General features: G+C 36.7%; 2 long non-coding RNA genes across 2 annotated transcripts in view; one reads left to right on the top strand and one right to left on the bottom strand.

Annotated features, from left to right (window-relative positions):
* The window catches only part of LOC141547858 (uncharacterized), a 27077-nt gene extending 5414 nt beyond the window's left edge, over positions 1–21663 (top strand). Inside the window, exon 3 of the long non-coding RNA XR_012483650.1 lies at positions 21169–21663. This is a non-coding gene — a long non-coding RNA (uncharacterized LOC141547858). The remainder of the gene's footprint in view (positions 1–21168) is intronic.
* LOC141547850 (uncharacterized) lies at positions 7153–26738 on the bottom strand. The gene is made up of 5 exons (XR_012483646.1): positions 26187–26738; positions 25543–25717; positions 16476–16528; positions 15632–15722; positions 7153–7903 (listed from the first exon to the last, which is right to left on the bottom strand). It is a non-coding gene; the product is annotated as an uncharacterized LOC141547850 (long non-coding RNA).

Genomic DNA, 26738 nt, shown 5'->3' with positions numbered 1-26738 from the left:
ACATTGCAAAACTCCAAACTGAAATAACATGCCTCTGAAGTCATTCCTTCCCAAACAACTCTTCAACCTCATTCCCCATTCTTGCCATTGCCTTCCCCTCCCTATAGTTCCTGCCCCATTCTTTCATCACCAGAAGTCCCCTCTTCAGTCAGTGGGAGCTCCAAGTTGGCCATGGGCCTGGAGAATGTCAAGAGAGAAAGAAGGTCCACCCAGAGTTTTCTTAGTGTGCCTTCTCACAGTTGGGTGCATTTGTGATGACCCCAGGAAGGCTCCCCAGAGAAGGACACTGTGTGCGGTCACTGAATTTTCCTGCCTTCATTTGTCAGTGTGATGTCTGAGTGAGGTGGCTCCAGGAAGGAGAGAGAGGAAATGGGGGAGGGTGATGAGAAGGGCAGGCAATAGAAGGAACTGCAGCTGCTTCTGTGACAAAGAATCATTAGGATGGAGTCCCCCATAAGGAATGTTTTCAAAACACCCAAGTTTTGTCCAGCATTCAAGGCCTGTCAATTGTTCCTCACTGAAAAGTTCCTGCCTCCTAATTCACACCTTTCCAGTCTTCCCTCTGAATATTACTTCCCAAAATAATCCTTCTTTTTCAGCAAAGCAAATCAATTCACTTTTCTTTTTGCATAAAACTTACTCATGTTTGTGCCTAAATCACATCTTTTATCTGTAATGCCCTTCCTGCTTTCTGCCAATCCATACTCATTTCTTTAAAATAACCGGAAATTCACCTCCCTAAAGTCTTTCCAGATTAACTCACCTCATTCTGATCTGTGCTTTGCTCCAGTATTCTTTTTTTTTTTTTTTTTTTTTTTTTTGCTAAGTCAATGGGGTTAAGTGACTTGCCCAGGGTTACAAAGCTAGGAAGTGTTAAGTGTCTGAGGCCAGATTTGAACTCAGGTCCATCAGACTTTAGGGCTGGTGCTCCCTAGCTGCCCCTTGCTCTAATATTCTTTAGGATTATGTATATATTCAATCTACAATATAATCTTTTAAATTTATTATTATGATGCTCTGTAATTGCTTTCTTGTAGTTTCATGTATTTGTTTGTTCTTCCCAAGTAAATTATAAATATCTCATGGGCAGAGTGTGTTTCCTACTGCTCAACATGTATTCAAGATTCTACAGGCAAATAATCATCAAATGAAAATGGAGCAAATACTGTATTATAGGGTCATAACAGTCATTGCCCATAATGACTGAGGCAAAGAAATTATCCTTCTCTGAAAGAATACTCACGATGTCGGGATACCACCAGCCAGCTGGCTGCATGTTGGAATTGTATCAAGAGCAAGGGCCAGAGCAAACAGAAAGAAGAGGGGCCATGTCCTTGAATCAAGCAGCAGCATTCCCACACCCAAGAGTTCCAGCTAAATTCTGATGACAATGAAACATGAAATAAGGCAACTAACCAGATGGCATAACTAATAGAGCTCTGGATCTGGAGTAGGGAAGACCTAGTTCAAATCTGGCCATGTGATCATATACTATTATTCCATCTCCATCTATCCCCATTTCCTGATCCAGAAAATAAAATAATAAGAATATCCACCTCCCTAAGGTTGTGAGGATAAAATGAGATATATGCAAAAAATGTTGCTGTACAAGAGACTCTCAGAAAAACCTGGAGAGTCCTCCATGAACTCAAGTAAAATGAAATGTACTATGTACAAAATAATAGCAATGTTGTGGAATGATCAGCTGTGAAAGACTGCTGTTCTCAGCAATACAATGATCCATGACTACTCTGAAGAACTTATGACAAAAAATGCTATTCATCCCCAGAGAAAGACATGATGTGTTTGATAAAGAATGAAGTATATTTTTTAAATTTTATTTTTCTTGAGGGTTTTATTTTTTGGGGGGAAGATCTATGTTTTCTTTCCCAACATGACTTTTAGGGAAATGTTTTGTGTAAATTCATATGTGCCTTTTTAATGGGGGGAAGAATGGGGAGAAAGGGAGAGAATTTAAAGCTCAAAGATTTAAAAACAAATATAAAAAATTATTTTATGAGTAATTGGGGAAAATAAAAATATTGAATAAATAAATACACAAGTGGGGGAGGAAAGAATGTTGCTATAGAATTGCTGGCTAATACTATTGTCTACCTGTAAGAGACACCTATCACTCATGCTACCTGCTACAGCAGAGATAACAAGCAGTAACTCTTCCCTTGCTTTCCCCTGCCCAGTCCCACACAGGATGCATCATTTTTTAATTCCAAGATGAATTTCCCAGACTATTGTTTTCCCCACTAGTACCTAGAGGGTGGGAGACTGCATCTATCTTGTGTATCTAGAGAATTGAGATTGATTCTATTGACCCTTAATTTCTTATGTGTTATATTAAATGCTTCCTATTTGATTTGTGGCCTCTTTGTGGAATATAAATAGATAATGGACCTTCTATTGGAAGCTCTAATCATAATTTCATGATAAATTGCTGATATTTATATAGTACTTTAAGGTTTGGAAAGCTTTTAAATATATATGTATATATATTGATGATGATAATAATAATAATAATAGCAAGCATTTCTATAGCATCTACTATGTTCCCTGTACTGTGGCAGGTGCTTTGCAAATATTTTCTCATTTGTAACATCACAACCAAGCCTGGGAGATAGGGATATATGTGTGTGTGTGTGTATATATATATATCTTTGTATGCATATAAATATATATTTATATATGCATATATAAACTATATGAAAATATTCACACATGTGTATGGATATAATTAGATCCTCATAGTCCTATGAAATAATGAGATTATTTCTCTTTTACAGATGAGAAAGTTGAGCTTAAATAGCTTACATAAGTCAATTTTTAAAAGTCTGAGGCAGGATGCAAACGTCCTAATTTGGAGTCCACACTCTATCCATATACTATTTAGCTATCTAAACCCGGACAAAAACCCTCTCCAGAACCCAAGATAATCATGGGAACTAGAGTAAAGAAGGAGAAGAGTCTGGGGTACAATATAATAAATCTACCTTAGTGATTAAAAAAAAAAGGTATACTTACATTGAACTATAAAGAAAGTGGAAGCCTATAAGCTATGATTTCATTAGTAAAGGGGATTCCCAGAGGTAGAAACTCCTTTTTCCAATGCAGGCTGACACTTCTTGCTTGGAATATTGCCTGGAGCCTTGACTGGTTAAATAACTTGTTCAGGGTCACATAGCCATTCTGTGTCAGAGACATGACTTGAGTTCAAACCTTCCTAGAGGGTCAGCTATCTAAAACACCAAGATGCCTTCCTAGACAGAGCCATACTTATATAAAATGTGACATTGAAGTAATTTGTCCCCATTTATCCCTATAAACCTGCTTTTCCATATTTTTCACCTACAAGGATCCTTATATAATTAATCACATTGGCAGGATGACCTTTTCTGACCATTTGCAAAGTTTTCTCCAAAAGTTGTAGAAAGTACTCATTGGTGAATTTCCATTGAGCCATAGCTGAAGAGAGCTTGCCCTCTTAGTATATGTCTCCTGATCTGAATAAGCCCAGAGAGAATCCTTTGAGCAGACTGAGAAAAGAAACTCTGGGAATGGCACCATCCAGGGGAGGCAGAGAGCATCACACAAGAGTTCAAGAGAAAACAAATTCAGAAGCAGCCCCACTGACCTTCCTGCTGGACCCAGATTCTATTGTTCATATTTTTCTCTTCTGTTCTCCAAAGTGTTCGTTTCATATTTTTGCTTTTGCTGGTTGAAAATGAAAGAATTCAGGTTTTTCCCTATTCACTAGAAGGACTTGTGAATAATTTAAAGCTCAGGATAAATATTTGCTTCTAACAAATTTGATTCTTTAGTCCCCAAAACTGTATTGAAAAGTGAAAAATAAATATTTTGTCAGCAAGGCAAATGGTTCAGGGTAAATGAATTCCCTTTGAAATTATGAATGCAATGAGATGTTAAGTATTTCCGGTCATTCTAATTATTTAGTTTTAAACTTAAGTACACTGATTACTCAAGCACTAGAAGCATGTTATAAACAATGGTATCAGGAAGCAAGACTAGCACCCAATATAGGTTTGCTCCATTTTTAGGTTTTCATTTTATTTTTCCCACCTATTTCTAAAAATGATTTTAAGTTTAGACTATCTTTTTCTGTGAAAATTGTGCAAGATAACATGTGCAGGGAAGTTGTGATTTGATCCAAAGGGCAATCAAATCTACATAATACATAAAATGCTTCACAACAGAGTTGGGTTGTATTTTTCTAATGATGAAATGGGTTGTGAGGTCCTTAGAAAAGGCTGAATGGTGATTTATCAGGGAAACATGTCAGTTGCAAGTTAGATTCAGTGCTTCTATGTGTTCCAGTTTTGATAAGACACTCATGAAAATCGGTACAAATCCAAGGCTCACAAAGACAACCCAAAGAAAATTTAATCTCATGGATTACAAATAGTTCATGCTTTACTATTATGAAAATTCAACTTGAGGGAAAGAATTCTGAAAGAAATCTGCTTTGTGAAAAAAAAAATGTAAACTTTATTGTACAGTACTGTTCTCTTCTGTCTCGCTGAGTCTGTGTGAATCTGTCTCCATTTTTGTCTTTTTCTCCCATCTTTCTCCAATTCTGTATCTGTGCGTCTGTCTCTCCATCTATCTTTCCATCTGTCTCTCCAAATCTGCCTGTCTCTCGTCTTTGTATCTCTATCCATTTGTTTATCTCTGTCAATGTCCCCATTTGTGTGTCTGTCTCTCTTCCTGCCCCTTGCTAGGTACTCTGCATCCTCCTTCCCTTCCCCCACCCTCCCCCCAAAAAAACTTCCAAGTAAAAGCAAAGGAACAGTTGCTAAGAGAGACTCTGCTCTGCCACTGGATGGAAACTTGAGATTGAGACCTCCAGATAGGCAGGTCTGCCTTTCCTCAGTACTAGGGTTCAGAGTCTGTCCCTAGCCATTGCCTTTATCTGTGCGGTATCCTTGCCTCCAATTGTCTATCCCCCTCTCCCCTCCTGCTGTTTCTTCCTAACCAATTGTCCTTCAATTGTGTATTACCCCTTCTCTTCACAGGCCTTCAAACTCCTTCATGCCTCACTCACTTCCCCATGTCAGTGGGCAAATCACATTACATAAAAATTACATAAAAATCACTACATAGAGCTCTGCAGAATGGTTCACTTCCATAAAGTGAAGCAGGTTTTCTCTGCTCCTTAAGACCGATGAATTTCATGAAGTTCTTTTTCTAACAATCTATAGTATTTTCAAAGTGATTTTAATTCTAAGAAATGCTATAGAGATGTATTTTCAAGAGTGTGTTCAATGATTTGGGCACAAAGGAGTAGTAATTAGTCCTGACCTTATAGGGGTTTTAGAATTATTTACAAGAATCTTCTCTTCCTTTCTTCCCCCTATCCCCAATGAAATAGAAAAACTCATAATTCACTAAAAAAATTCTCACATTGCTCATGCCCAAAGATATAGGTCAGATTCTATATTGGAACTCCCATCAGCTCTCTGGCAGGACTTGAGTATCAGGCTTCGTCTTCAGTCCTCTGGAATTATGGTTGGTTATCATGTTAATCAGAATCCTAAGGCCTTTCAAAAGTTTAATATGTTTGATTACATATTCTCCCAGTTCTATTTCCTGATCCTATGATTTCATCCATGTAATTTCTAGTGTGGAAGCTCCCTCCCTTTATGCAACTCTGCAATTTGTCTACAACTTAGGTGCCTGGGCCATACAGGGGAAGGGACATACCCAGGATCACACAGCTAGTCTGTTTAAAAAGCAAGATTTGAACTCAGGTTTTCTTGACTCCAACTCTTCTTACGATGCTAGCCATTGGTAGTAGTAGCAATAATAGAAACAATAGACCTATTTTACAGGAATTCAAAAAGAGTTTTAAGTTCCAAGAACAAAAAGTTTGTATATAGAACAAGAACTAATCATTTACTAGAGTTGGGTATGCAATAGTAGCCAGAATCACTTGAGTTCAAATCCTATTTCTGATATAAAATTGTGGGACTCTTGAGTCACTTCACTTATCAATGCCCTAAGTATCTGTCAAATTCTATAACTACTGAGCAGGTGCCAGTCTTCATTGACTGGAAGGAATCGTTCCTCTTGCCATTGAAATCAAAGGCCAAATCCAAAAAGATAAAGAAAAAAAAATTCAAAGAAGCAAATAATGGAAGCCCTCCCCCAAAATCAGGAACATTGGTGATCCAACCACATGAGTGATTAAGAGCTACTTTGAGGTCACTATGAAACCTTGGGCAGTGATGGAAGTGAGGAGGAGGAGCTTCCAAGGGAATTCCAAGGCTTCATAGTCCCACCTAATGCAAACAACTGGCCAGTGTACAATACTCAAGGTTCCCATAAGTTACTCATTTCTATTACTATGTGTAATTCGATGTTTAAAAAATCAATTTACCCTTGGAGCAGAAAGCACAGATTTTTCAGGGCAATCTTATTGGCTCAATAGCTAAGAGTGACTCTGTTGAATCAGAAAATAAATCAAACAGAAGCTCCAGTTATTACAATTCAAACTAAAGCAGTAAAAACAAGCCACATTTTCATGGTTAGCATTGACAATTGTGATAGCTTAGAAAATTCAAAATAATCATGTTGCTGATTGGCAAAGACCCAGTCTGCAATCATTTCTCAGCCCTTCTATTGCAGGGCTTCTTTACCTCTGTTTGGAAGGTATTATTCCTCAATTTGAGAGTCCTCTTCCATATGCTTATATTTTAAAGGTAATTTGCTATTATAGTTACTTTTATGGCCTCTGTTAGAATTTTAGTTCGGCCCTTTCACCAATCAAGAAAAAATGTCCTCCAGTAAATTATAGAGATGACCTTTCATATTCAATCTATTCCCCTCTATCTTCTGATATGCTTTCTTTTTTGTTCTTCAGTTGCATCTAACTCTTTAGGACCCCATTTTGAGATTTTCTTGGCAAAAAATCTGAAATAGTTTTCCATTTTCTTCTCTAGATCATTTTGCACATGAAGAACTGAGGCAAATAGAATAAAATGACTTGTCCAGGATCACGCAGCTAGTGAGTTTATGAGGCTAAATTTGAATTCAGGTCTTTTTGGTTCTGGTTCTAATGCTCTATCCATAGCTGACCCCTCTCTCTCAATACCCTCAATTCAACATCAATGGCTAATTTATCTATTGCTGAGGATAATTTTTATTTTTTACAAGAATGTCTCTTCTCTCCTTCCCTTCCCGACATCCCCATTGTAAAGGAAAAATAAAACTCTTAATAATATGCATAGTTCACACACACAAAAAAATCTCACATTGGCCATGCCCAAAGATATGAGTTAGATTGTACACTGGAATGAAATACCATCAGCAAGTCTTAGAAGCACCTATGGGGGCTGCCGCCATGCTTAAAACACATCTAGAAAGGTTTAAAGACAGGACATGGCTTTCTTCTTTCTTTCCCCAAAGAGATAAGTACAGTGTGTCACATATCTAGGTAGTAAAAAAGATGTGAGAATTTACTAGATCCTTGTCCTCTTTCTCCAGAGCCACTTTTTAAAGTGTTAATATACAGATTTGAGAATCCAGATTCAAATCTCTTCTTACCACCCAGAAAAGTAACTTCTCTAGATCCCATTTTCTTCTTTTTCAAATGGACCCCAAAGGCCAACCATCAGATGGCCTCCAGAGTCTCTTCCAACCCCAAATCTATAATTTTGTGATTGTATGGGTGACATTCACCCAGGTAAATTGTTTCATAGCATATTCGGTATGTCAGCAGATCTTCCTTCTGAAATATGGAGAGGAATGCTTTCCTTTGAACTGTTACAAGGCTAGATGGAAGTCATCCACAACTAAGTCATAACATCTTAGATTATCCAAAATTTCTTCTGTTCTTTAAACAATCTACTCAAATATCAATGGTACAGTGATACTCCTGTAAAGAGAAAAAAAAAAAAAAAATACTAGGTGAGACCTGACAGAGGGCCAAAAGCAAGCAAAAATGTCAAATTATTTTTTTAATTATCAGCAAATTCTGGACCAAGGGAAAGGAGAGATAAAGGGAAATATAGATAATATCAAAATGAAAGATACATTTTTATTGAAAATAAACAGTACATTCAAAATAAAATGGAGTGTCAAAAGGGGGGGGAAGCAACCAATGTCATTGCTTGCAAATCTGATACTTTGGTGCTTCCTTTAAGAGAAACAGAAAAAACAACCAGTCAGAATATCATCTTTCCCTTAGATCCTAGGAATTTGTTGTTGTTTTAATGCAAAGAGTTTGAAGGACTAGATTTTGTGTTGGCAGTTTCTTCTATTTCTGAGCCAAAAAAAAACCCCAAAAAACAAAAACGGTTCCTTTTAACCTAAGCAATGAATTTGGGAGCTATAGAAAAGTTATAGAATAGCAGAGGGTCACAGTAAGTCAACAATAAAAAGCAATCTTCCTACAACAGATATTCTGTCATACTTTCAATCTAGCTATGTAGACATAGAGAACTTTTCATCAAAACCAGAGTTATGATAAATAATTCTTTGACTTAATAAGGGAAACAAGTAGAAGGAAATACTTTTGTCACTTTTAATTATTGTTTTACCGTCAGCAGAAATCTCTAAGTCACCCCACGAAAAGAAATTAATTTAATTCTGAATGAGCATCACTATCATGTCATGATTGCTCTTGCTCAAGTAAAACATCTTGTGTCTGGACTTAACATTTCAAGGAGCAGTCAGTTCTGCATGTCATGTGATTCAATCTTAAGAATATTGCCAAATTGCAAAATATATTTGAAAGTATTAAAAAAATGTTTAGAATGGGTTCGTATATATGAAGGAAAAAAACTGTTGTAAAAAAAGTTGTAAAAGGTCATCAATAAAAATGTTATCTTTCAAATATTTTCAATGAAAGAATTTTTTAAAGTTTATATATAAAGAAGAAAAGTAATAATTTTGTAATACAACATCATATTGACTGGCTATGCCCCAGGGCTTCTTCCTCCTTTTACGCCTTAGCTTTATCAAATGAGGGGGTTGGATTGGAAAAACTTTCCCTCACTAATCTAATATTTCACCAATTTATTTCAAATTATTAGTTCTATGAATTTATAGACAAATTATTTTGCTATTTTATGAACCCTGCTTTATTTTTAACTATTTTAAATTATATTTGTTTAAAACACAAATCGGAAACAATTATTAAAGTTGTATTAAGATTAATTTTAAGTAAGTCTTTTAATAAAATGTTTTATTTTGATTTAGTGACAAAGATATATTTGAATAACGGCCTTTCATTTGATGATCTAGCTTTTTTCATCTCTCTCATCTCCATAAGATCTACCTAAGAATGATATATATATATATATATATATATATATATATATATATATATATATATATATATATATATATACATATACAAGTGATTACACTAGATGAAAATACTAGAAGAAGAATGGGTAAACTTCTGTGGGTTATTTTCTGCAGCAAAATAAATCTTTTATAGTCATGCCATTTATTGAGAAGTATAAGGAACTCAAAGTCCCACTGTACCCAATTGATTTCTTTAAATTGTAAATGACCCAAAACTCTAGGGAAAGAAGCATGTTAATCAAGGTTACAACATTTTACCAATAATTGATTTGCACAAACAATGACATCGAAAGCAAGAACAAATGGAAAATTAGATGGATTAGTTATGTACCAAGAACAAGGGAAAATAGATAAATAGTCCTTGTTTTCTAAGCTGAATTCCATGAAATGTTAAAGAAATATAAAAAACATTGAGTGGATTAGGAAGCTACCTTATAGAGGATGTGTTGAAAACATAGGCCAGAATAATAACATGTAGCACTATAAGATTTGCAGAACACTTTAATATGAATTATCTCATTTTCACCACACAATTCTGTGAAGAGGGTGCTGTTATTATTGCTATTTTACAGATAAAATAAATGGGACTTATTGAAGTTAAGTAATTAGCCCAGGATTACAAAGCTAAAGGATTCGATCAGATCTTATTTTATGCTGTATATTGTGCATCTTACTGCCTAAAAATCACAAAGATGGTTCTGATGGCAAAAGTGTTCACATTGAACTAATTATGAATTCATTTAAATTAACTTATGGGAAATTTTTTAAATGATTGCTGCCCAGAATTGGCATGCCCATCCTGGGATGGTTTGGACTATGGTAGATGCTGATTTCCTTTCAGGTTCTGAGAACTTTTCAATTAAATTAAAACATATAAATTAGAAAAAAAATCCAAGTTGATTGGAATAATTGGGGAAAAAAACATTCATGGAAGAAGAGATTCTTAAAAATTTGGGTAGAGAGAAAAAATAACATTCCAAGCAAAAGAAACAAATGAAATTTGAATACAAACAATTGAGATCAATAAGCATTAAGTAACTGCCTACTCTGTACTAAAGCACCATACTAGGAATGAAGGCACATGGTATAATGGAAGCACAGTGAGAATTACCTTATTTGTACCAATTGTAGAGCAGTGGAAGGGAGGATTAAGATGCTTGGCCAATAGAAGGCTTTTTTCTTTCTTATTTGCACATTACTTTGTTCTTTCACAAGAAATATTTTACACAGGTGAATGTACTCTCCTTATCAGGAATCTAGAAAGCCATTTAGAAGCTCTCTGAGGCAGCAAGCTCTCATGAGAAGGTGGAAGAATAAAGTGCTTTCCATAGCTCAGGCATTGTCTTTCTGCATCATGATGGACAAAATACAGAACCTACATCATCAGCTGTCAATTCAGCACAAAGGTTTTGTGACTAGCAGAACAATGAGAAAATGATGAATATATTGGTTTAATGTGGTACCTTAGTACTTCAACTAACTTCTTTATATAGACATATAAATTCTCTATAAACATATAAAAAAAGTTCAAAGAAACAGTATGGTATGACGAAGTTGGAAGGGCCCAGGTTCAAATCTTATTGCTTTTCTATATTGGTTGTGAGCCTGGACAAATCATTAATTTCTCAGTATTTTAGATAATATAATAAAATATCAACTTTCATTGGTAAAGAAAATTCCCTCATACAGGAGTCCCCTATAAAAATGAAATTCCAGGTCTAATCCCTATTCCTATGCAAAAACTCAAATCAGTTTAAAAGCACACAAGGGGCCCCCAAATATTTATAAGGCAAAGTAAAAACCAAAACTTTTACATGCATCCTATATAATTCAGTTCAGAAATCCCCATGCAGCTCTAGTTGGGACCAACCTCAAGCCTTCAGCTCCATCTTTATCTGTCTAGTGTTCACAGGTCTCCCTGGTGCACCATGCAATTTATAATGGCCAATGAGATAACATATGTAAATACTTTCATCTCCTTGGTCCTAAGGTGATCTCATGCAATTACTTGAATAGTGTAATATGCACACACAGGCCAAGCATGCACCAGCACAGGCGCAATTACCTCTAATAATCAACATCATTTCCATTTGGGTGTCTGGCTTTTGTCTCTTTTTTGTCAGCACTTTGAAACATTGCTTAGCATGACCAGGATACAGATTCTATTTCAAATCAAGAGTCAGGAATGCCTTGCCATGGACCTACTGTACCAAAGCCACCTCTAGAACCTAGGGCTTTCTTAATTGACTCTTCTCTCAAAGCTGAGGAAACTCAGCTTTCCATCCATAGTTTGTTGCAAGCCCAGTCTAATTTCCATAGCTCTCTGGGATGAAATAAATTGCTTTTTTTCTCCAACTCTTCTCCCTTACTCAGCCATTCCTTCCTCTTTATTCCTGGCCCAGCGCTAACCCTTAGCAGAAAGCTCCTCTTATTACTTCTTGCTTTAAGTAACTTGCTACTATCATGCCAGGAAAACCTGAAAGAAGAGATAATTTCTTTTTCAAAGACTCTGCCTGGAGTTTCCTATGTTTCCCTCATTTTGTCTTCTCCATTGGTGTCTTCCTCCTTTGTATGCACTGTTAGGATTACTAAGTGAGAACTGAGGTTGTCTGGACAGTGACAAGGTGAGAATTCAGGTTGTCTGGACAATTACAAGGTGAGAACTCAGGTTGACTTGATAGAGGGGGCAAGCTCATTGGCTGGGGTGGTTCTTCCCAGAAGCCCTTGCATTATCCCACGCCCATTCTCTGGGAGAATAAAAGAGAGGACTCTCAGAGAAAGAGAAAGACTCTCTGAATTGCATCAGGCTTGACGGGGCTCTCTGCAGGAAGGGAAGTCACTTCTTTGGACAAGAGTTAACAGCAACTGCCTGGAGACAACGGTTCGTTACAGGAAGAAGAATCTGTCGGAGAGATTTGAGTAGAAGACACAGCAGATCTCTTCCCAGAGAGCGCGATCCAGCAGCTTCTAGAGACGACAGCTCACTACAATGCACCCCTACTATTTCCACTGCAGAGGCTATTAAAGTACAGAACTAGATCTGTAAACAGTGTAAGGAAACTACAGGTATAAACTATAAACAGCTGAGGTGAATCACTAGCACATAGGGACATGTTGCCCAATTATTTTGGCATGGGTTAAAAGCATTAAACAGAGCCTTCCAGTAGCTCCCTGATGTCCCTCCCCTTCCAGTAAGGAGATCTTTCTTCTAGCTCCATCTCTTGGATCATGACTAATTTACACACACACACACACACACACACACACACACACACACACACACACACACACACACTTACATACACACTCATACACACACTGCCACCACCGTCACCAGACCTAAGCAATCTAGTTCTCTGGAGAGAAAGGGTCCCTTTCCCAGCTGGGTTCAAGTTCACTCCCTTTGACTTCAGGGGAAAACTAGTATCTTCATAATAACCCATTATTGCTTTGGTGGATGTGCCCTGAGTTCTCTTCGTAGGAAATGTGACTGTTTTTTTGTTTGTTTGTTTGTTTGTTTTTGCTGGACAACATTTTCCCTGAGTTAAGCTTCCTATCTTCATCAGCCCCTCCTGAGTTTTCTTTCCCTTCTCTGGTCCAATAGCCCCACTGAATAGATTTCATACATTTTACCAGATGCATCCCCAGCCATAAGAATAGCATGCTAAGGAAATCCCAATCAAACACATCTGGATTTAACCACAGTTCAACTTTTCTGGTTCTAATCAGTATTGATATCCCCAAATTCATCATTACTTTGGAGGAGAGGTACTTATCCTTACATAAGCAGCACCTTTAAAATAAAATAAGCTTCATAAATCACTAAATATCTACTAAGCTTTTATTAGGTATACCAGATGTTAGACATACAAAGAAATAAATGAAATAGTCCTGCCCTTAAGAAGTTTACATTCTATGTTAAAAAGAACTGAAATACTCACTTTGGAGTACAAATTCTCTTTCTTCCCTCTCAGAATCACATTTCCTGAAATTTTGACCAAATGCTGGCACATAGTAGGTTTAATAAGTCCTTATTGATTGACCAATTCTATTCTATTTGAATTTGTCACTCAAAATCTTAAGAAAATGAACTTTATAAGACATTGAAACATTATTTTGTTCTCTCCCATTTATTATTTTCCAAGTTCAGTTATTTAGTGAGTAGGAGTAGGTGGGTGGTAAAGTTGATAAAGCACATGGGGCTAGAATCAAGAAGATTCATCTTCTTGAGTTCAAATATAGCATAAGACACCTACTAGTTGTGTGATTCTGGGCAAATAATTTAACTCTTTTTGCCTCAGTTTCCTCATCTATAAAATGAGCTGGAGAACAAAAGACAAATCCTCCCAGTATCTTTGCCAAGAAAACCACAAAGAGGGTCACAAAGAGCCAAAAAGCTGAAATGACTCAAAAACAATTTGAAGAAAAATTATTCATGTTGGTAGCCGTATGCCAATGATGACTAGCAAGCTCTCCTCCCTGGATTCAATGATCTATTCATTGATCTTAATCGTTGGCCATTACACTCATCACTTCCTATAAGATGAAACACCAGAGCAAAGAGAAACCTTGGCTTCCTGGAAAGACACAAGGCTGACTAAATTAGAAAGCTCACTGATAATCTTATAATATGCTTCAGTAACTTTAAATTCTATTATCATCCTCATTGTTTCCAAGGAGTACTCAGGATATCCAAATCCTTATAAACTGCTGCCATCAGTTTCCCATGGCAATGACACCTTGAGCCCATGGGTCATATGTTTTGCTCCTCTCTTCCTGCTTGAGGATTCTTATCAACAGATATAGTTAAGAGTTATAAATGGTCTGATTTTTTTTTTCCTTTCTGTTTTGGCTTGTTAATGTTTAGGGCCTTGGACAGCTGGAGATTTTTGCTGGCTCCCTGACCTTGATTACTTTGAATTGCTTCCCAGATATAAAAGAACACATTCTCACAATCTGATTCATCTAGGCTTAATAAACCATCTTACTGGCTACCTTCTTAATACAGTCCCTAATTGCTTCTATCCTCAATCAATATACTCAAGACTCAGGGCAGAAAAGAAATGGGGTCAAAATAACCTTTCCCTTTCAATATATCATTAAATAATTATAAAAACAATGCATGCCAGTATTGAGGAGGACTTATTTTGGAGTCTAGTTCTTTCCTGAATTAGTTAGCATACTTGATATCACCCATCCACGTACAACATACCACCACATGAGGTCACAGCAATGTACATGAGTGTTATTTCTGAGCCTGCGTATTGGTCACTCTGCACAGGAAATAATCATGACAAAAATCCTACTATGATGGAGTATATACATCTACTTGCCCATTCTTGCATGTTTGCTTCCTGTAATAAGGCCAAAATGATTTCTCTACTCTCTGTGTCCCTGATGGGATATCATTTCCTGACTCCTTTTGGTTTCTTCACCTTATCATCAGCATCTTCTCCTTCCAACTCTTTTGCCTCAGCTGTCTTTGTAATGTTTAGTTCAGACCAAGAGGAATTCAGCAGCTCACAGGACAAAATAATTGTCTTTGAAGTATGTTGGCTCTGGGCTACTCTTTGGCAGGAGGAACAACTTACTGGAATTACTTGGAAGTGTGTTTTCCTTTTCTTCTTTTACGTATGGGATTAGGATCACACATACACACATGCATGCACACACACACAATAACAATAACAACAACCAGGGAAACAGAGTAGAGAGAAGCCACCTACTCCAACCTACATCTGGTAAAGTCTTTCTATAAAATCTCCATATTAATCTAAATTCTATCTAAGTATTTATTAAAAATGCTGGGTGACACAGGGCCAACAGTTCCCTGAACAACTCCACTGAATAAGGATATTCAGACAAATTTAAATCAAATTCATTAATACTACTAATTGAGTCTGGACATCAAAGAGAAAAGAAAGAAAAGGAAGGAAGGAAGGAAGGAAGGAAGGAAGGAAGGAAGGAAGGAAGGAAGGAAGGAAGGAAGGAAGGAAGGAAGGAAGGAAGGAAGGAAGGAAGGAAGGAAGGAAGGAAGGAAGGAAGGAAGGAAGGAAGGAAGGAAGGAAGGAAGGAAGGAAGGAAGGAGGGAAAATTAAAGAAAGCAAGAAAAAGAAAAAAGGGAGGGAGGAAGGAAAGAAAGAAAAAGAAAAGAAAGCAAGAAAAAGAAAAAATATTAGTTTGGCATTACTTGTTCTTAATGATACTGGCTTTTAATGATCACTGCTTCTCTTTCTAAGTGCTTAGAAACTGTCTGTTCTAAAATGTTTCTAGAAATAGAAGATAAACTCACTGGCATATAGTTTTCAGACTCGATCCTCTTTTCAGTTTTCAAAATGGGAACAAGATTTTCCTTTCTCCAGCTACATAACCTTTACTGTTCTCTGAAATCAATCAAAGATTATCATCACTGGCTCAGCAATACATCTGCAAGTTTTTGTTTACCTGTACCTGCTTACCTAATCCTGATGACTTAAATTTATTGAGGACCAACAAATGATATGTAGCTATTTTCTCACTAGTCTTTGGTTTCCACTCCCAATTAACCATTCTTGTTCTATAATTCCCAGTCCAAACATCATTCCCCTTGGAAAAGAAAACAAAAGCAGGGGGCAGCTAGGTGGCGCAGTGGATAGAGCACCAGCCTTGAATTCAGGGGGACCTGAGTTCAAATGTGTCTCATTAGACACTTAATACTTCCTAGCTGTGTGACCCTGGGCAGGTCATTTAAACCCAGCCTCAGAAAAAAAAAAAAAAAAAAAAAAAAAAAAAAAAAAAAGAAAGAAAGAAAGAAAGAAAACAAAAGCAAATTAAAAGTTGTGCAGTTTAGCCTTTGACCATCACCCATTAGTGATTACTATGATGATACTATAAGCAGCTTTTCTATTTTTTCTCTAATTTTGCTTTTGGTCCTAAGATGCAAAGTAATAAGAAAGAAAATACTGGATTTTTCTTTTAGCTTATCAAAAAAATACAATTTCCCAACTTTTCCTACATAAGAAAGTACGATCTCGTGTGCTCCTGTGAAATTTGCTCAAATGCTTCCCACTCTCTTCCACTTCAGTCTTTAATGTTCTCATGTGAGATTAAGTATTAATCAAAACTTATTCAACTAGCAGAGAAAAGTCACTACTTACATCTCCAAATTTCCCTTCAGAGTTCTTTTTTCCCTATAGTCGGCTTGGATACTCTAGATAATAAGAAAGATTGGTTTAAACATTGCAGTATTATAATTTATATTCTGGAGACCTTGAAACAGAGGCTAAATTGACATACACATACACCAAGGGTTAAGTCTTTGTTTATATTGGTTTTCAAAGGGAAGTTAGCTAATTGCATAAATGGACTTTTCTAGATAGTTAAATGATCTTATATGACCCAATATATGGATTTGGTTAAGACAAATAATGCTTCAAACACCCTTTGAAATATCTGTTAATGCTCATGGCAGATATTCCATTATTTCTTTGACCACTCATACGCTTTACCTCTTTATCTTAAGCACCTGTATGAGAATGTTTGAAATAGGGGCAGATGGGATCCTAGAAGATCAGATATAGTCCTGACAGTCATTTTTTTCAAGAAGAAGATTCCCTAAGTAGCATTGTCTTCAAAACTGGTTTCAAAACTGACGTAGAATTTAGAGGTAATCTAATCCAGCCTTTCTGTTTTACAGATGAAGAGAATTGAATTCAAGAAAATTGGCTTCACTTTCTCAAGGTCACCTCTTAGTAAATAGAGCTAGGATTCAAACTCAGATCTTCTTACACCAAATCTAGTTCTCTTTTCATTCATACCACTTAAACAGGTGCTTGACTGGAATTGTGATCACATCAAATCAAAAGATACAAGAGGCAAAGAAGAGTTAGACTATACATATCAAGCAAACTTCATTGATAGGCTAAGGAATTGCCTCAGAAAGTGGGATTTGAGATACTCACAACTTGCCTGTGACACCAGTTTTTATATTGGGTTTTGCACTGACCACCCACCTAATATTCTTAACATGTAGAAGACATTTGATCTTCATAACTTCATAGAATCATAGGCATAAAAGGAAGAATCTTAGAGGGAGGACATACCTACCTTCCACCGTCATCATCTTACAGATGAGAAACTGAAATCTATAGAACCCAGAGGACTTGACTAAGGTCATATTGGTAGTTAGGATTTGAATCTAGGTCCTTTTACTCAAAAGCCTGCATAGCTTTTACAATTTTGGCAATATGAAGTCTAGACGTCCTTTTGCCTTTAGTCACAAAAACAAATCTTGAAACAATTACCATCTCAGCATTCCCAAATGCACAGAAACGATGTTATCATATTTATTCTATTGCAGAGTTACTATTGACAATCAAAGCAATCGTCAGCACTAGCAGACTCTTGGAACTACCTTTATTTTGTTGCCGGGAATTAACTTCTGGATCCAGCCCCAATCTAGAAGTATGTTTCCATGCACCTGTATACTTGTTTCTTATTACTGACAGGTCCTACTCAAGAGATAGGATATATAACTTATGTTAACCTGCAAAAAGTCATGTTAATAAATTTCCAAGTTGATAGATCTATTCTGGAAATGTTCAAAATCAGGATAAAAAAATCTCACCAACTATATATGTGTATGTGTGTGTATGTATGTACATATGCATATATACAAATGGAGAAAGAGAGACAAAGACAGAGGTACAGAAGTACAGAGACAGAGAGGTAGAGACAAAGAGAGACAGAAACAGAGGCAAAGACAGAGAGGAATTTTGCTGGAAAGATACATACAAACATACCTAGATGCATGTGTACATATGTGTGTGTATCCATGTCTATATATAAATGGTGAAGTTTTCAATGCTGTGTTCACTTACCTTGGCAATATACTTTCTAGGGATGTCCACATTGATAATGAGATTGACTCATGCATTGTCCGGGCTAGCTTAGAGTTTGGGAGACATCAAAGTGTGGGAGAAGAAAGGTATTTGTCTATCAAACTGAAGGTCTATAGGATCCATTGTGCTAACCTCATTGTTGTATATGCTTGTGAAACCTGAACAGTATATCAATGCCATGCCAATAAATTGCATGACTTCCATTTTAATTCTCTGAGGAAGATTCTGAAGGTCACCTGGCAAGATATCAGACATTGAGGTCCCTTCTTGCACTAAACTGCCACGCATTCAAACTCTGCTGTAACTCCATGGGGCTAGCCACACTGTTCAAATGCCAAATGTACACTTGCCAAAAATTTTATTTTATGGAGAACTTACACAGGGCAAGCACAAGGTGGTCAGAAAAAGTGATACAAGGACACTCTCAAGGTAACTTTATAATCTATTGTATGACATGGGAGACACTGGCACAGGGCCACCCAGCATGGTATGTTCTCCACAGAGAAGATGCTGTGCTCTATGAGCAAAGTTGAATTGAATTAGCTCAAAGGAAACAAGAAATATGCAGTTAAGAGAAGCTACCCCAAATGTTCATAGGGACTATTTGTGTCTGACCTGTGGCTGAGCATTCCTGAGCTCATATTAGTCTGATCAGTCACAGTAGGATACATATAACTCTATTCTAACAGTGATGCAATTTTGGCCCTCGTCAAAAAAATTATATATATATATATATATACATATATATATATATATATGTGTGTGTGTGTGTGTCTGTCTATGTATATATGTGTACACATGTGTACATGTAATTGTAGGTGTCTGAATATAACAATGCATAAAAATATACATACATATGCATATGTGTAAGATTGTTATTTGTGATACTTGCTAGAAGCCAGTGGAGGTTTATACAATAGCTCATTTATAACCACATTTCTTTTTTCAAAGGATTATTAGGATGTTATCTGGGGAAGGGGGTCCCACAGTGTTATTTGAATCTAGTTATTCAATTTCTAATCTTTTTTTTTGGACATATTCTTCTACACATGCCTTGTCATCCAGCCAAGTTAGATTTTTCACAATTTCCCAAACACAGCTCATCTTTTCCCATCTCTATACATGTATTTGTTTATGCACTTTACACTATCTGGAATATTCTCTTACGCATCTGCATCTATTAATTGTTTAAAATTGTTTAAATCCAATTCAAATATCCTTTCTACTATGAAGCTTTCATTGACTTCCATTGTAAGGGAAAAAAATCTTGCCTTCCATTTATTCCTATAGTACTATGTTCTCTCTCTTAGGGCATTACATATACCCCTTCTGAGCTTTATAGTTATTTCTGTAGAGAATCTTAGAAGTTGAAGTTGTAAAGATTGTATGTTTCAAAAAATAAACACAAATAAGAATAAGTTTTGGAGGTAATCGGGGTTAAGCAACTTGGCCAGAGTCTCACAGTTAGTATCAAAGGTCAAACTTTAACTCAGGTCCTCTTGACTCCACTGCTAATGTTCTATATATTGTGCCACCTGGCTGCTCCCAGTTTACTTAATTCTGATATATGAAGCTAAGGTAAGGCAATGTCATTTACGGAATGGTCAGGAAAAAGGGCTAGTACAAAAGTCATCTCTCAGTCTTTCCACTACCATTGTTGCCTACTAGATTTTAAACTGCTTGAGGACAGAATCATTAATTTTTGTATTACCAAAAAACTATATTACCTTACTTCATTCATGGTAGTAGACACTTCATAAAGATGAATTATAAGATGAAAATGAAAACCAGTGTTGCATTTGATTACAATTACAATGGAATGGAGCACAGAAGAGAAATAGAATAAAAAAATTGACTAATCACTAGTGGAAATGATTTTTGAGAAACTAATCATCTTTCAATGGCCATAGAAAATGACAGGAATGTGGAAAAGAGTAAAAGTCTGAATTTTTATTTTGTTTAAAAAAAAGACAGAATAGAAAAAGAGAAAAACAGAAAAGGAAAACATAACATTGTCAAGTGCCCAGCAGAATATCAGAAAGAATTCAAAATATGTAACAATAAATTACCAATTCAAGAAAGGATATATAATAGTAGAAGAAATTAAGTTCATGTGTCCACTTTTTTTTCTTTGCTTTCTTGTAGATTTTGTTCTCTGCTACATAAGTTTTTTCCACTTTCATCCCTCCCCACATCTCCCAAGCAAGCTATAGTTAAGCACAGAAATATGCTATACACATACATATGCCCACATCTCCACATACATACATACACTGTGTGTATATATATATATATAAAATCATGCCCATCCATACATAGACTGCCTCACATTTACATACATCTCTATATACACATAGAGCAATTTGCATACTCATCATATATGCAAACATATTCACATGCACTTACCCATATGTAAAAATGCATCTAATATAAGTATAGTTGACATGAGATTTCTCTTTTCTTTCCTATCCCTGTTAACTCTTCTGCTATAATTCTTAACTAGCCTTGCTCTTAAACCCTTTCCCCACCCATGGATCCCTTTTTTTCCCCCTACCTCTTTGCTTCCCCCTCCATTCCTCCCCCCTTATTTCTTTACATATTTTGGATATTGCTATACCCTTCATGGTATTTATGTAGTGTTGCCTATTTAACCCATTCCCTATTACGAATAGCTTTTCAGAACTATAAGCCTTCCTCCCCCCTCTAATGCCTCTGCATCTATTCTTCCTCTACACCTCATTTGTAGAATATAATTGCCAGTTTTACTTTTTCCTGGGTGTTTTCCCTTTTAAGGCTCAGGTCATACTTGCTCTGCCCCAAACTTTCTTTTTGAGCTACCCAATTGCTGGTGTCAATATTAAACATATGGTATACATTTCCATGTAAAAAATTTGTCCATGTTACTTGAAATTGATCTTTGATACTGACTCTTGTTAAATTTTCTATTGAGTTCAAGTTTGGTTTAAAGAAAGTCCTGAGACACATCAACTGATGCTGAGTGAAATGAATAGAACCAGAAGATCGCTGTATACTTCAGTGCTGTATGAAGATGTATTCTGAGGGAAGCGGATATCTTCAACATAAAGAAGATCCTACTCACTTCCAGTTGATCAATGATGGACAGAAATAACTACACCCAGAGAAAGAACACTGGGAAGTGAATGTAAATTGTTAGCACTACTGTCTATCTACCCAGGTTACTTAGACCTTCGGAATCTAATACTTAACGTGCAACAAGAAAATGGTATTTACACACATATATTGTATCTAGGTTATATTGTAACACATGTAAAATGTATGGGATTGCCTGTCATTGGAGGGAGGAAATGGAGGGAGGGGATAATTTGGAAAAATGAATACAAGGGATAATGTTATTAAAAAAAATTACTCATGCATATATACTGTGGAAAAAAAAATTCTAAATAAAAAAAAGAAAGTCCTGAAATCTAAGAGTTCATTGAATGTCCGTTTTTTTATTCAATATAATTTTTCTGTATATTTTTGGCCACAGGCCTAGTTCTTTGATTGCCAGTATATATGATTCCAGGACCTGCAGTCTTTCATTATGGCTGCTGATAATCCTGTACAATTCTAATTGTAGCTCCAGCATATTTGTTTTCTCTTGTTTCTTGCAGAATTTTTTTGAACTGAGTGTTTCAAAATTTGGCAATAATATTCCTATGTGTTTTTCACAAAGGATCTCTTTGATGTGGTGACTTCTGTAATTTTTTTCTATTTAGACTTTTCCCTTATATTTTATCCCACCAGGATGATTTTCTTGGATTGTTTCTTGCATTGTTGTATCAAAGTTTTTTTTTTGGTCACAGCTTTCAGCTAGTCCAATTCTTATATCTTCTCTTTTTGATCTGTTCTCCAGATATTTATGTTTCACATTATATTCTATATTTTTTTAGTTTTTGTTATTTCTTGGTTTCTTATAAATTCACTGGCTTCCCCTTGCCTAATTCTAATTTTCAAAATTATTTTTATATTTGAATCTGTATTTCCTTTTCTAGTTGGTTAACTTTTTTCATAATCTTGTTTTTCTTGGATTGTATTTTAAAATTTTTCTTCAATGTGTCTCATTTGGTTTTTGAGGTTTTTTTCTTTTATAAATCCTCTGAGCAGGAAACTAAAAATTACTCATTAAGGTAGAAAAAATTTTACTTCAGTGTCCTCCTCTGAAGATGAACCCCAGTCTGGTCTTCCCTAATTCCCATAGTAAGTTTCTATAGTTGTGTTCTTTATAGGTTCATTTTTTTTTAAATGAGATGTTATTACTGTAAGCACTTCTAATGGTGGGTAGGGGGAATGGTGCTCTAGCTTCCCTTCAGCTCTCCCCTCTAAGTTGGAAACCCAAAATCAAGAGCTCCATCCTCCTGCCAAGTGCTAGAAGCAAGCAGCATCCCTGCCCCACTGCCTTCTGTACTGGTTCCTTCTCACTGTGGGCCACATCAATGCAGCCTGGCTGGCCCTGGCATTTTTAATCAGCTGAAATTCCCTCAAGTCTTCTCAGACTCAGAATCCAACTCTTCACTCAGTCTGGAAGGTGCAAGTTTCCCCAGCTAGCCCCAGAGGAACCCACTTGGTATTCCTCGAAGCTAGTCCGAAGTGTTTACACTTTATACTGGTGAATCCCCCATCTTTTCTTCTGATCATCTTGGGTTGTATTTGGAGGATCCCTGTTCTGCTCCAAGTCTTCTTTGTGTTTCACCCAGCTATGTTTTCCCTGAGGCATAAATTTGTTCTTTTTTGTGGAGGAAATCTGGAGAGTTTGAAATTTACTGACCTACTCTGCCATCTTCCCAAAATCTTCTCTAAATGTCCGAATTTTCAAAAAAGGAGGGAAGACTACAAATCTAGATCCCTAGGCTTGACTTCATTTCCTGTAGCACATTATTAAAGGGCTTTGAGAATTTAAAATTTTAGAATAGTAATCACTGAAAGCCAGTATGTTTTTAACCAAGGACAGGTCATGACAGACTAATTATCCCTTTTTTGACAGACATATTTGACTGGTGATAGAAGTAACTACCTCTATTATACTTTACCTAACCTTTAACCAAACATTTGATAAATAAGACACCTTGTGGGCAAGATAAAAAGGTACAGACTAGATCAGGGCTTCTTAAACTTTTCCACTCATAACCCTTTTTCACCTGAGAAACATGTCCCCAGGCATACAGGTATATAAAATAGGTATACAAATCAAATATTTACTGATAATAAATCACCATTTCATGACCCCCACATTCAGTTATAAGACCCTGTTTAGGGTTGCAAACCACAGTTTAAAAAGCTGAGGCCTAGCAAATAGTAAGTTAAATGAATTCAGAACTGGTTGAATGATAGGACCCAATGAGTCTATCAAGAGTCAGTTGATTATTAATTTCAAGGTTCATCTGCAGGAGGAGTGCCCCAAAGATCAGTCCTTGGTCCTATTCTATTCAAAATATTATCAATGAGTGAAGCCATAAGTGATATGGCTTGACAAATTATCAGATGATAAAAGGCCTGGGGGATACAGTAAGCATCCAAAAGGTTCTCAAAAACCTGGAACAACAGGTCAAATGGAACAATTAAGATAATAGGGAAAATGTTAAACTCTACAATTCAGTTAAAAAATCAATCTGACAAGTACAAAGTAAGGATATTTCAGACATAATAACTGTCTTCAATATTGACTGTGTAAAATAGATTATAATCATTCTCCTTGGCCTCAGAAGGCAGAACTAAGAACAAGAGGTGGTTGTTGCAAAGAGGCAGATTTTCATCTGATAAGCATGGAAGGTAAAGAGGCAGCATTTCACCATGCAAAGAACCCTGGTTGTAGCATCAGAGGAGCCAGGTTCAAATCATGGTCTGCTACTACTTAAACCCTGTGACACCTTGGACAATAATTAGCGTCTCTGGCCCTCAGTTTCCTTATCTGAAAAATGAGGAGGGGTTAGTAAAGTTTTTTCCAACTCTAAATCCTAGGATCATATAAGGGGAACTGGATTTCCCAGAAAGTCATAGGTTGCCCCTAATTTTGTCTCTATCAAAAGTAAGGACTCTTTGTTTATGAAGCAATATCCCTTCACCCGAAAAAGGGTAATTCATCAAGGAGGTACAGTTTACTTGGACACCATCACCCAAGGCATCAGTCCATCAGGCATTCCCCCTTCCCCCTTTCCCCTCCCAAAGTTTCCCTTGTTAAACCCTTCTAGCTTTTCTTCTTCCTTAGCTCAGAAGCTTAGTTGTAAGCCATGTTGACATTAAGCGTGTGCCAAGTTTTGGTATTTAAACGTTCAGTCAGCTCAAATTTCATTCGTTTCCCTTGTGTATTCTGTCCCTTTTTATCTTGATTCTTATTCACTGGATTGTCCAGTGACAATGTTTGTTGGAAGAGATCCAGGAGGGCAGAGACAACCCGTGGCTTCTCCCGGTGGTTGAGTTGTTGACTGCGCACAGCCAAGGTCTTCTTTCTCAGAGCGAGGACAGAGCTCAACCGCAGGGTGGAAAGGAGGACTCTGAGAGCTAAACAGTTTGTTTTCTTCCTATCACCGTCATTCTCCATTTCCGATAACTCAAATTCATAGAGGCAGAACTGGAAAGGACCTTTGAGTTATTTAGTCCACCTCCTTTCCCCCATTACTGGTTATAGTACGGTCCCTTCCCCATTACCCGTTACAGTCCAGCCCCTTCCCCCATTACCGGTTACAGTGAAAGGAATAGGATTTGAATACAGGTCATCTAATTTCAAATAAAGTTCTTAATTCTATTGCACCAGGATGTCAGTTAATTCCTTCCTTGGCATAAGAAAGCTCTTTAAAGGAGCCACCATAGATCATATATTTTATTTTCCAATGGGAAGGGAGGGAGTGGAATTTTGAATTGAAAATATCTAATTTTTTAAAATTAAGAACAAAATGTAGACAGCTAGGTGGTGTAATGGCACTGATGGGGCCAGGAACAGGCCCTGGATCAGGAAAATCTGAGTTCAAATTAACAAAAAGGGGGAGGGGGGGAAGAGATGGAGAGGGGTGGGGAAGAACCATCACCATAATCTCCTTTCCTATGGGATCTAAAATTTTATATATCCACACAGCAACCCTGCATCATAAGCAATACACACATAAATATCACTAATTTTTGGACGAAAGAACTGAGACCCAGAGAAATGAAACATCTTATTTCAGTTATTAAAAGACTTAAACCAGACTTTAAGAGGCAAAGCTGCCAATAGGTAGAGAATAGAGTCTAGTTGGTACCCCAAACAGAATGGGGGGCACTAGAATTGGAGTCCAGAGGGTGGGGTTCAAATTCTGCCTCAGACACTTACTGATTGTCTGATACTGGACAAGCCATTTCAAGTCCCTGTGCAAAATGGGGGACCGAGGGTAGATTTGATAGCTTCCCAAGTTTCTTTTAATTCTAAATTGATGAGTTTGTGATCTTGGTCTTCTAAATCCAGAGCTCTTTCCACTGACCACAGTTTTCTCCCTGTGCTTATTCACCTAAATAGAGCATTTGAAGATTTACAAAGTACTTTTCTCACAAGCAGCTTGAAACTATACAACTCACTTTAGGTTTACTGGCACTACATTAAGCAGAAGGCAAGATGCTTTCTCTGCCTGTACCCCATACCCATCTTCACCCCTGAGGCAGCTAGCTAGTGTAGCAGGTAAAGCTTCAGGCCTAGAATCAGGAGGAACTGAATTCAAATTTAGCTTTAGACACTTTCTAGCTTTGTGACCCTGAAACTCTTTGCCTCAGTTTCTTTATCTAGAAAAGGAACTGACAAAACTAGTATCTTAGCCAAGAAAACCTTAAATGGGGAAATGACTGAACAATAACAACCTCATCTATTATTTTATCTCCCTGTAGTCAATCTTGTGACTCTCTATGGGAAGTTCTTAGCTTTCCCTTCCCATCCTTGTTCCTGACTTTCTGAATTTCAAAATCATCCTTCTACTGCTGTCTCACCTTGGGACTTCCCTCAGCATCTGGGGCCCCCTTACTCTAAAATATTCTACCAGCTCTTAAGGCTTTATCACCATCAGCCCCACTCCTCTTCTCTCACTTATAAATTCTGTTAATAATGGAACTTTCATTTTGTGAAGCATCCATGCCAGCCTGCATTTATTGGACTTCTTATACCTTTATATTCTCACTCCCTTTCTGGCTCCCTTTTGTCTACCATCTTCTTCCATTAGAATATAAGCTCCTTGAGGGCAAGAGCTATATCTTTCTTTATGCTTATCTTTATATCCCAGCACTTGTCACAGAAACACTGTGATGTGAAACTGTGTTTAATTACACTTAATAATTGTTTTTCCTCCTTTTTTCTTTCTTTCCTTCCTTCCTTCCCTCCTCCCTCAACTATCAAATATCTCTGTTACCAATATTTGGAACCTCTATTACTTTCTCTACACTCTACTAACTACTTTTTACTGCCTCTGCCATAGCCACTGCTATGAACTATTTTGAGAAAAATTAAACAGTGAAATTTTCAGAGAATCTATAGAAAAAGGAGAA

Source organism: Sminthopsis crassicaudata, chromosome 1, assembly GCF_048593235.1.
Source record: "Sminthopsis crassicaudata isolate SCR6 chromosome 1, ASM4859323v1, whole genome shotgun sequence".
Taxonomy (NCBI): Eukaryota; Metazoa; Chordata; class Mammalia; order Dasyuromorphia; family Dasyuridae; genus Sminthopsis; species Sminthopsis crassicaudata.
Note: the sequence above shows the minus strand (reverse complement) of the source record. Positions and strands in the feature narration are given on the sequence as shown.